Below are 11,392 nucleotides of genomic sequence, written 5' to 3'. Positions count from 1 at the left end.
TCCAAGACTTCCCCTGGAAGTTTCAAGTCTTCAGTAGACTCCAGAGTTCTCAAAGAGTTCCATCAGACCGATTATGCCAGTGTAATGGTTCTCTAGGTGGGGAGACAGATTCCTGGTGCTTCCTACTCTGCCATCTTCCTAGGGTCCTTCTCCACATCTAAGCTTAACTTCGAATAACAACCACAACCTGATGCTGCTGTGTAATGGACGGCAACAGTCCATTACACAGCCATGTTCCCGTCACGGATTATTTCTTAATATTGTGGCAAAAGACTGTCTCCTGAGCCCTTCGAGGTGAGGGAATGTTTGGCAGTGGCTAAGCAGTTCACACATTATGAACCCATTCCAAATTCTCATCCCTAGGATTCTCCGGATGCCTTTGCTTACACCCGGGCTTCCCTGTGTGGTAGCCACTGTCCTCATGTGGTTATTGAGTACTTGATAGTTTAGAAAAATATCAGATTCAGATATGGGTACTAGAAAGCTAGAAATGACATGTGGCTCATATTATATTTCTGTCTGAGAGTGTTCCTCAATATGCCAAGTAAGGTCTGCCATCTCTACTTCACATGTTTTTGGCATTATTTTTACTAATCTAACAGAGTGGTTAGTTCCATCCTCTGGTGTTTCAATGAACACATTTAATCCTGAATCCCAGGCAGGTGTACCCATGTCAATACATTCACCGTGATTAAATCTTCTGAATGTCATTCTTCCGAATAGCCTTAGAATATATTCTGCTATGATCTGAATGATTGCATTACCTTAGAATTCATATGTTTCAATCCTAACCCTCAAGGTTCGTGATTAGGAGGTAGTGCCTTTGGAAGGGGCTTAAATCTTGAGGTTAGATGTCTCATGAGTGGGATTAATGTGTCATTATGTAAAAGACTCCAGAGAGATCCTTTGTCTCCTCACCTTGTGACGACACAGCAAGAAGGCACCAGCTATTTACTAGGAAAGAGGCTTCCCAGGTGGCACTAGTGGTAAAGAATCTACCTGCCAATGCAGGAGAAATGAGGGTTAGATCTCTATGTCGGGAAGATCCCCTGGAGGAGAAAATGGCAACCCACTCCAGTATTCTTGTCTGGAAAATCCCATGGACATAGGATCCTAGCGGGCTATAATCCCTGCAGTAGCAAAGAATCGAACATGATCGAGCATCTGAGCACATGGACTAGGAAGAGGGGCCTCACCAGAAGGTGATCATACTGGTACTTTGATCTAGTGTTTCCAGTCTCCAGAACTGTGAGAAATTTTTATCATTTATAAGCTACCAGTCTGTGGTATTTTGTTATAGTAGCCTGAATGGATTAAGACATATTCCTAAACATATCTTCCAGATTTCTTTCAATGCACACTGACAAAATTCTGCATCCCCTTTGGTGTATTTGTTGTCTTCTGGAGCAGGTCCTGCCCTTTTCCCTCTGGGCCCAGTTGGGAAAGAACTTTTGTTATGAGGCTGAAGACACGGATGGGAGGTCAGAACATGTTCTGAGGAGAGTAAGCCTCTTCTCAGACAACTGCCACAAGTGAAGTCATGTAAAGGTTTTATGCAAGTGAAGGCTGGTTGCCTTGGGTGGGATGTTAAATTGAGAAATTGATAAGGGGAGGCCTACTACTGCTAGCTGGGAGGATCCAGGGAGTTGGAGAGTTCAGAGCTTGCAGATTCATCTCTGCTCAGATGTTACCATCCAAAGTCTCAGTGAAATACTCCTTTGCATCCAGAGCCCTTATCTTAGCATAAAATACCTGACAGTCCTATACATTGAGGCAATGTTGCAACTTTCCAATCTACATTATCAGCCATGTCTGCCCTATGACTACAGGACAATGGAATGTGGCTAGGAAGCCTCAGGTTTTGTGTTATAAGTTTTAGGCATTAGGCTTATCTTTTTCTTTGTGTATATTCTTCAGGGCAATCAGATACATCTATACCATCTAACAATTCTTACTGATTATTATCATAGCAGTGAAGTGCATCAGGACTTCCGTGGTGGCTAAGATGGTAAAGCGTCTGCCTACAATGCAGGAGACCCGGGTTTGATCCCTGGGTAGGGAAGATCCCCTGGAGAAGGAAATGGCAACCCGCTCCAGTACTCTTGCCTGGAGAAATCCATGGATGGAGGAGCCTGGTGGACTACAGTCGATGGGGCCGCAAAGAGTTGGACACGACTGAGCGACTTCACTTTAAAAGTGCATCAGTTACTTGACCAAAGCTTTGTCTTAACCCTGTACTATGTCTCAAGAAACCACAGCTTAGTAAGTAATTATGATGCCACTGCTTACTAGTGTTCATTTATCACCTATAAGGAGGTCTTCACTGCATTCCTGCTTAAACAGATAACCCAATCTCAGAGCTACATGTTGGGTATCGGTTTTATGCCACCATTCCTGGTCCCAAGAGCTTTATCAGTAAGGAGCCATTCAGAAAAATAGAAACCACTTTGGCCCCTACAAACAGAAGAAATCTAGTGCAGGGGATTGGTTACAGGTAATCGAAGAACTAGGAAGCCAAATAAGAAAGTATTGAGGCAATTCTAAAATTTGGAGAAGCAGGAAGCTGTTATCACCACTTGGATGAATGGAGTATAAGCAAGACAGAGTGCTACCAGAGCTCAAGATGAGCCATCTCATGAGAGCTGGAGCCTCTCAGTGGCTGTCTTGTGAATCTGAAATATATAGGAATGATTATCCCGTGGGAACTGGTGTTATGGAGGGAACATTGCCAATGCCAGAGAAGCCACCAAAAGCAGAGGAGGAGAGGGCAAAATACCTGACCACTTCTCTTTCCCACTCCCACATAATCCAGCAAGGCTTCCCTTTTGCCAAACCTTCTCAGAAACCACTTGTTAAGGGACCCTGGGAAATGCAGATCCTGAAATATAGGCAGAACTGGGAAAGGACAGGAATGAATCTGAGAGCAAGGAGGGAAATGACCAGCACAAGAAGTATATCCCTTTTTTGTAATTATGTATACACTTGGTGCTATCTGTGGATTCACAGAGATGATACAGTACAGACCTTGTTTCAGAAAAACTTGCTAATACATGGCTATGTTTGTGTCATTGTAGTAACAGCATAATGGCTAGATGAATCTTATGTAATCTTAACATTATTTCCTGGTAAGGATACCTACATATTTTTTATATATAGAAGAAATTATCATATATATCATCTTGTAAGAGGCATGGAATTAAAATAGCAAGCTTTTAAATGTGACTTTCCTTATTTTGACTACTTTATTCAATATTTCACCTGTAAATAGAGAAAATAAGAAAACCCAAAGAACAACACACCTTCCCTTCTATAAAGCTTGGCTTTCTTTAGTAATTTACAACTACATAGCCAAGATGATTTGTCTAAATTTAGTAGACCACAGATGACATGTCAAAATGAGGTAGTAAACATATGGAGAAGAAATAGTATGGAGAAACCTGCTCTGAGATATTTATTTCTGTGGAAACTTTAATCTTTAGTGTTTCCACATCTATAAAATATTCTGTTGGGGGACAGGCTTCCCTTGTGGCTCAGTTGATAAAGAATCTGCCTGCAGTGCAGGAGACCTGGGTTTGACCCCTGGCTCGGAAAGATCCCCTGGAAAAGGAAATGGCAACCCGCTCCAGAATTCTTACCTGGAGAATTCCATGAACAGAGGAGTCTGGTGGGCTACAGTCCATGGGAGAGCAAAGAGTCAGACACGATTGAGCTGGAAAAAGGGGAACTTTTTTCTTTTGTAAGAGTCTTATTCTAAGTGAAGGTACTCGTGCCAAACTTTTTGCTTATGCCCTTGACGGTTTGTAAACTGTATCTAGCAAAAAATCAGATAAGTTTAGAAAGTTTTCATTCTGTATCAAGTTTAAAAAAGAAAGATTATGTTTTGACTTATGTGAATTTTCTTCCCTGTGATCAGGAAATTAGATTCAGGCATTGACCCTATGATCCAGGTAACAGCTTCCATTTTTTTCTTCCCCCGCCCCACCAAGAGGATAGAGGGAAGGTTTGTTAGAGAGGCTTACAGCATGAGAATGTGCTACTTCTTTTAAGCCTCCAGATTGGGTTTCTCCTCAACACAACTGGCCAAGCAGTTGTTTCTGAAGAGTCTTGGATGCCCTCCACATGACCAGGTTCTCAGTTTTATATAGTAATGCCTTCCATTAGAACCAAGAAGATATCTTTGGCCATCACCACAGACATCTGACCTGACAAACTCACCATGTACAAGCTATGTGACACTGAATACTGGCTTCAGCATGAAGATGGCAAAAGGTGAATGCTGCTTCTACTGTCCTGATGCAGGCCAGCTTACAGGCATACTTTTGGGGGGGAAAAAGGCACGGAGCCATTAGGAAATGTGTAGACTTAAGTGAGGGATGTGAGAAGATACCAAAAATTGAGTTTCTTTGGCAGCTTCCCATTTTTAGACAGTGCAGCAGCTTTTATCATCTTTTCTCAGTGCCCTCAAGAAAATTTTTATTAAATGAATTCATTAAAGAAAACCTAGAAATATGACAGCCCTTCAAATATTTGAAAATTGTTATATGGGCCAGGAATGATTGAGCCTCTCTTTAATAGCCACCCTTTAATAGTCACCCTCTGTTCTGAGTTTTCCTCCCTTTAAAGATCCAGAGAAAATAAATAGGGGAGTTTTAAAATGATTGCTTAGGCGCTCAGTCATGTCCAACTCTTTGTGACCCTTGGGATGGTAGCCCACCATGCTACTCTGTCCATGGGATTTTTCAGGCAAGAATACTGGAATTGGTTGCCATTTCCTCCTCCAAAGGATCTTCCTGACCCAGGGATTGAACCCTCATCGCCTATGTCTCCCGCATTTCAGGCAGATTCTTTACTCGCTGAGTCACTAAGGAAATCTTTAAAATTTAAAATTATTCAGTTCAGTTCAGTTCAGTCGCTCAGTTGTGTCCGACTCTTTGCAACCCCATGAATCGCAGCATGCCAGGCCTCCCTGTCTATCACCAACTCCCGGAGTTCACTCAGACTCACATCCATCGAGTCAGTGATGCCATCCAGCCATCTCATCCTCTGTCGTCCCCTTCTCCTCCTGCCCCCAATCCCTCCCAGCATCAGAGTCTTTTCCAATGAGTCAACTCTTCACATGAGGTGGCCAAAGTACTGGAGTTAAAATTTTTAAAAATATGTAAAAACTGACCACATATTTTCTTACTACCACTTCTTGAAACATCATAGAAGAAAATATGGTTTCTGTAGACAGTCTAAATGACCACTAACTATTTGGCCTCCCAACTCTGGCATTTAGAATCAGAATCTTCAATATTCATCATCATTCAGATAGTTACGTTCATAGTCATTAATAAAAATGTCTTCAAAGTATGCAAAGAATTAAAATATAAGTGGGACTAAAGGGAATGTAATGGCCAATTTATTTATATATATATGAGTAATTGAATAAATAGTTCAACTCCCAAATGGACACAGCCTCTTTCATTCTGTAGAATGTTCACTTGATTACTCTTATCTTGAAAGGACAACAAAAAAAAGGGATATTAAGAAATTTGACAATGAAGGAAAGGAGTATTCTTATTCTTTGTTTCTTTCCTTGCTCACTCACTCTTTAGACCCTCTAGACCGACAGAAAAATCAGGTTAGTGGAGTAGTGGGTCACGAAGCCCAGAGATGGTTTCAGTTCAGTTCAGTAGCTCAGTCATGTCCAATTCTTTGCAACCCCTGCGGCACTCCAGGCCTCCCTATCCATCACCAACTCCTGGAGTCTACTCAGACTTAATGTCCACTGAGTCAGTGATGCCATCCAACCATCTCATCCTCTGTCATCCCCTTCTACTCCTAACCATCAGTCTTTCCCAGCATCAGGGTCTTTTCAGATAAGTCAGTTCTTCGCATCAGGTGGCCAAAGTATTGGAGTTTCAGCTTCAGCATCAGTCCTTCCAATGAATATTCAGGACTGATCTCCTTTAGCATGGACTGGTTGGATCTCCTTGCTGTCCAAGGGACTCTCAAGAGTCTTCTCCAACTCCATGGTTCAAAAGCATCAATTCTTCGGCGCTCAGCTTTCTTTATAGTCCAACTCTCACATCCATACATGACTACTGGAGAAACCATAGCCTTGACTAGACAAACCTTTGTTGGCAAAGTAATGTCTCTGCTTTCAATATGCTGTCTAGGTTGGTCATAACTTTCCTTCCAAGGGGTAAGCGTCTTTTAATTTCATGGCTGCAATCACCATCTGCAGTGAATTTGGAGCCCCCCAAAATAAAGTCTGCCACTGTTTCCACTGTTTCCCCATCTATTTGCCATCAAGTGATAGACTGGATGCCATGATCGTAGTTTTCTGAATGTTGAGTTTTAAGCCAGCCTTTTCACTCTCACTTTCATCAAGAGGCTCTTTAGTCCCTTTTCACTTTCTGCCATAAGGGTGGTGTCATCTGCATATCTGATATTATTGATATTTCTCCTGGCAATCTTGATTCCACCTTGTGCTTCTTCCAGCCCAGCGTTCTCTCATGATGTGCTCTGCATAAAGTTAAATAAGCAGGGTGACAATATACAGCCTTGACGGACTCCTTTTCCTATTTGGAACCAGTCTGTTGTTCCATATCCAGTTCTAACTGTTGCTTCCTGACCTGCATACAGATTTCTCAATAGGCAGGTCGGGTGGTCTGGTATTCCCATCTCTTGAAGAATTTTCCACAGTTTGTTGTGATCCACACAGCCAAAGGCTTTGGCATAGTCAATAAAGCAGAAGTAGATGTTTTTCTGGAACTCTTGCTTTTTCGATGATCTAGCGGATATTGGCAATTTGATCTCTGGTTCCTCTGCCTTTTCTAAAACCAGCTTGAATATCTGGAAGTTCACGTTCACATATTGTTGAAGCTTGGCTTGGAGATGGTTTGGCAACTCCCAAACATCAGATCAGGGACCTTGACCTGGACAGCCTTTCTGTCACATTCATTCATAATAAACATCCATTGCTTATAAAAATTTCCATTCTCTCAGCCATTGTGAACCTTCAGAAGCATTGAAAAAGACTCAGGAAAAATTATTTCTTCTCTGTTTGTTCCTATTCTTTCTCTCCTCACTCGCCTTGAATTATTCCAAGCATCAGCCCTATTTGCTGCCTTTCCTTTTCATTATTCCATCCATCATTTCTACTTAGATGACTCCCCAGTGTCTGTCTCTACCTCCAATGTCTTTCTTTATCATTAGGCCTCTATTTCTGACTGCCTCTTTGGAAATTCTTGGACACAGCTAATTTCACTGTATTCCAAATTAAATGAATCTTTCCATCACTCTGCCCATTCCTCCTCTTGGTTTCTTAGGTAGAGTAAGTGAAAGATTCCAGTCAGGAGGAACTAGGTCTAAGGTTTAGGGAACCATGGAAAGAAAGAGGTCAGTCAGATGCATTACAGATGTATGACTGGTAGACTTAATAACCACTATCTTTCTCTTCTCCATTTTATTAAGTACAAGCCCATTATTATTGTGAACTGAAAGTCGCTCAGTCGTGTCCGACTCTTTGCAACCTCATATACTATACAGTCCATGGAATTCTCCAGGCCAGAATACTGGAGTGTGTAGCCTTTCCCTTCTCCAGGGGATCTTCCCAACCCAGAGATCAAACCAGGTCTCCTGAATTGCAGACAGATTCTTAATCATCTGAGCCACCAGGGAAGCCCAAGAATACATATTATTAAGTCATACCAAAAATCATTAATAATCTGCTGTGCTGTTTGATAGTTTTATGTTTTATCCTAAAAGTTTCCATTCTAAAACTTTTATCCTAAAAGTTTAATACTGATCTTGGTCTGCCAACTCTGCTCATGCTTTAGCCTCCTAAGTTTCTCAAATTTAACTGCTCCTATTTTGTAGATATTTGGGAACTTGATCACCACAGTTGAGAGGTGGTGTATATTTCCTATAATAGATTATGAGCAATGAAAAAATAATCCAAGTGTGGGGATTCATAAAAATGGAAAGCTTATCAAGGAACTGATTGAATCCATATTGCTTTGTCCCTTTCCTCTGCATACCTCCTCCTCAATGCAAGCTACATCAGATGGATTTTGTTTCTGGCCAATACAGAACGTCTCTTTTGCTCTAATGTTATCTAGATGTATTCCTCTGACCTGATTACTTTCTGAATACAAATGGAACGACTAGAAATGGTTCTTGGTTTGACATGGCTGAACTGTTGTATTAATAAAAGTCTGCTGTCTAAATACATATTAAAGAAGTTCCTCCAAGTAATGCCATTATCTATCCATGGAAAATACTCAGCTGTCTGGAGGGACAAGTGTTATGTCATACGAGATCTGAGTCTTTTGCCCTGTCCTGAAAATGAATGTGGGAGACAGGAATAAGAAATCCTTTCAGCATTCATGCCAAGGGTCTGAGAGTGCCTTACAGTACAGTTGTTAAAAGCACATATAATATTTATTTGTGTATTTGCCAGAATTATACAATTACCATTCAAAATTCTGATCTTGTCTGTAACTGCAGTAGGACTCTCATTTCGAATGGAACTGTGGACTCACGGGCCACCAGTTTTTCTCTAGTGACAGTGCCCTGTGTATTTTCAGGAATGCAAGGAGGAGGTTCTTGGAGAAAAGATGAAATAGGGAGGAATGTTTGCTTTGATTTGCTGTTTTGTTCCCCTTATTTGAGACTCAGGTGCAAAGAAGAGGATCTGGGATGACTCTGGGAAGAAAGAGAGAGAAGAAAGAAGAGAAATTAAAGGCTTGGTTTTTTTTATGTTGGTAGTGTTGAAGAATTGGTAGTAGAAAAGAAGGAATTTTAGGACCTGGAGGAAGCAATAAAAATGGTTTAGCTCACCTGTAGGTTTATGCTGGTTAATATGCAGTACCTACAGCAGAGCTAATGTATTTGCATTGATTTGTTATTACTATAAACATGCAAAAGTGCTTCTTAAACTAACAGCAGTTCCCTTTTTTATATTTTAAAGAATATTTGTGCAGGAAAAAAATGGATGAAAACACATCAAAATGGTTACTAGGTTTTAATTCATTTTTATATGCTACTTCTTTTCCACTTACCATTATAACTTGAACATTTCTCCAGGTTAATAAATATAATTCTGAACCCAACAGAATATGATAGAGCCATTTAAAATGTTCGGTTGTGTTTTCATGGGGCTGAATTTTTTATTTAATGAATATAATATTCATATTAAATGAATTAAATAGCTATAATCTTTTGCTATTATATTTTGCTGAAACTAACATAAATACACTAAAATTTTACATTTTCAATATCAAAACTTACTTTGCCCACATTTAGAATGACTGGAATTGCAGAGGAGCATTAAGATATTATGTGCCTCAGACCTGGGCCCCTTGAGACTTGGGTTTCTAATCCACCTCCACATTACAACCCGGAAGCCAGGGGTTAAACTCCCAGCAGATGGTGCTGCTGCTCTTGATGCTGCTGACTGAGCAGCCCAGGAATTTAAAGACTTGCTTAAACAGGGTTAATACATGGAGGACAGCTGGTCTGCAGCAGAATTAGAGGTCAGGAGGTTAGTCGCATTTCCCTGAACACAGAGGACACACCAGTCAGGATCAGTGAAAGCCATTTAGGGAAAGGAAAAAGCGGAGGAGTTCTATTGGAGGGAGCAATTGAATGAGAGGGTAGATGGTGTTAGGATAGTACACCAGATACGGAGGGAGGAGGAGGGGGAGATGAAGGAAGACCAACAAACCTGGGGGAGCACTGCCCCTCAGCCTCCAGGTTTCAGATGAGGAGAGAGACCATGCTATGCTGTGCTTAGTCACTCAGTCGTGTCCGACTCTTAGCGACCCCATGGACTGTAGCCTGTCATGCCTGTAGTCCATTTCCCAACTCCAGGGATCATCATCCTGTATTTTCACCAGTATGTGGATGTGAGTTAGGAGGGCTTTGATCTTGCCAGCCAGTTAGACATTTAATGTGGCTAATTCACTCTGTAAGAGGACACAGTGGGATGTTGTCAAGTTGGAAGAAGCTATTAATGTCTTGGAATTAAAATCTCATCAAGGACAGTGATTGACATTTACTGCAGTCCAATTTCTGCAAATGCCTTGAGGGTCTATTCTTTGTGAAGCACTGTGATAGATGTTAAGGGATTTGAAATGGAAAAAAAAGTTAAGACAGTTTTGGCTCTCAAACAGTTTACTAAGTAATACATGGGCAGGGAACAGAGGAGTTAGATGGATGTGCTGATGACTGCTATAATATTGGATTGGCCAAAAAGTTCATTTGTATTTTTCTGTAAACTGTTATGGAAAAAACCCGAACAATCTTTTTGGCCAACCCAATACTAAGTTCACTAAGAAAACTATTACAGAGAAAGTGGTAAGTGGTTCAGAAGTGAGAGACAAGGATTAGTGAGAAAGGCTGAATTTTTATGAAGGATGTAGAAAAATATTAGCAAAGATGTATAAGTGAAAGAATCACATAAAAAAAGGCACCAAGGAACTGTTTCCACTTCTTCCCTCATCTCCCCCCTGCTCTACACCACCCTAACACACACACACACACACACACACACACACACACACACGGCCAGGCACACATATACTTCATCTTCAAATACTCTAAGGTTGCCTTAGGGAATAGATAAATCTCCTCAACTTCAATTTCTGACATTAAATACTGTGTTCCGAAATATGTTTTGAATATTTGAATATTAGCCTACAGAATGACACAAGGAAAGACAATGGGCTTTAATACTAGACAGATTGCGGTTTAAATTTCAATCCATTTTCCAGTTGTAATGATCTTGAATAAGTTACTCAATCTCTATGAGCTAATATCTATAAAAATGGATATCGTAAGAATGAACATTGCATAGTTGTTGTAAGAATTAAGTAGAAAAACATGTTAACACATTTTCTTGGTAAGAACTGCTTTCTCTGCCTTCAATTCTGTCCTGACCAGGTCTGCGCTCCCAACCTCCTTGGTCACACTAGAGGGCGACATCATCCCATTCTTACATCCAAGGCTTCCAGAAGTGATAGTCTTCTCAGCAGACAGGAGTTTTCTAAATGCCTCAGCAAGGGAGGAATCAGAAACTCTGTGCTCCAGACTATGAATAAGGTGAAGAGCCAACTCATTGGAAAACACCCTGATGCTGGGAACGAATGAAGGCAAAAGGAGAAGGGGACAGAGGATAAGATGGTTGGATGACTCAATGAACATGAATTTGAGCAAACTCTAGGAGATAGTGGAGGACAGGGTGGCCTGGCCTGCTGCAGTCCATGGGGTCTCAGAGTTGAACATGACTTAGCAACTGAACAACAGCAAACAACAGCAGTAAGAGATAAACTGTGGAAGGGCTTTGGAGCAGCTGCTGTGTCCTCTGTGAGCAGTAGCTGGGCATGCAGACTGTCCTCAGAAG

The sequence above is a fragment of the Bison bison genome, unplaced genomic scaffold, assembly GCF_000754665.1.
Source record: "Bison bison bison isolate TAMUID 2011002044 unplaced genomic scaffold, Bison_UMD1.0 scf7180017864228, whole genome shotgun sequence".
In the NCBI taxonomy this organism is placed as follows: domain Eukaryota; kingdom Metazoa; phylum Chordata; class Mammalia; order Artiodactyla; family Bovidae; genus Bison; species Bison bison.
This window is presented reverse-complemented; position numbering follows the sequence as displayed.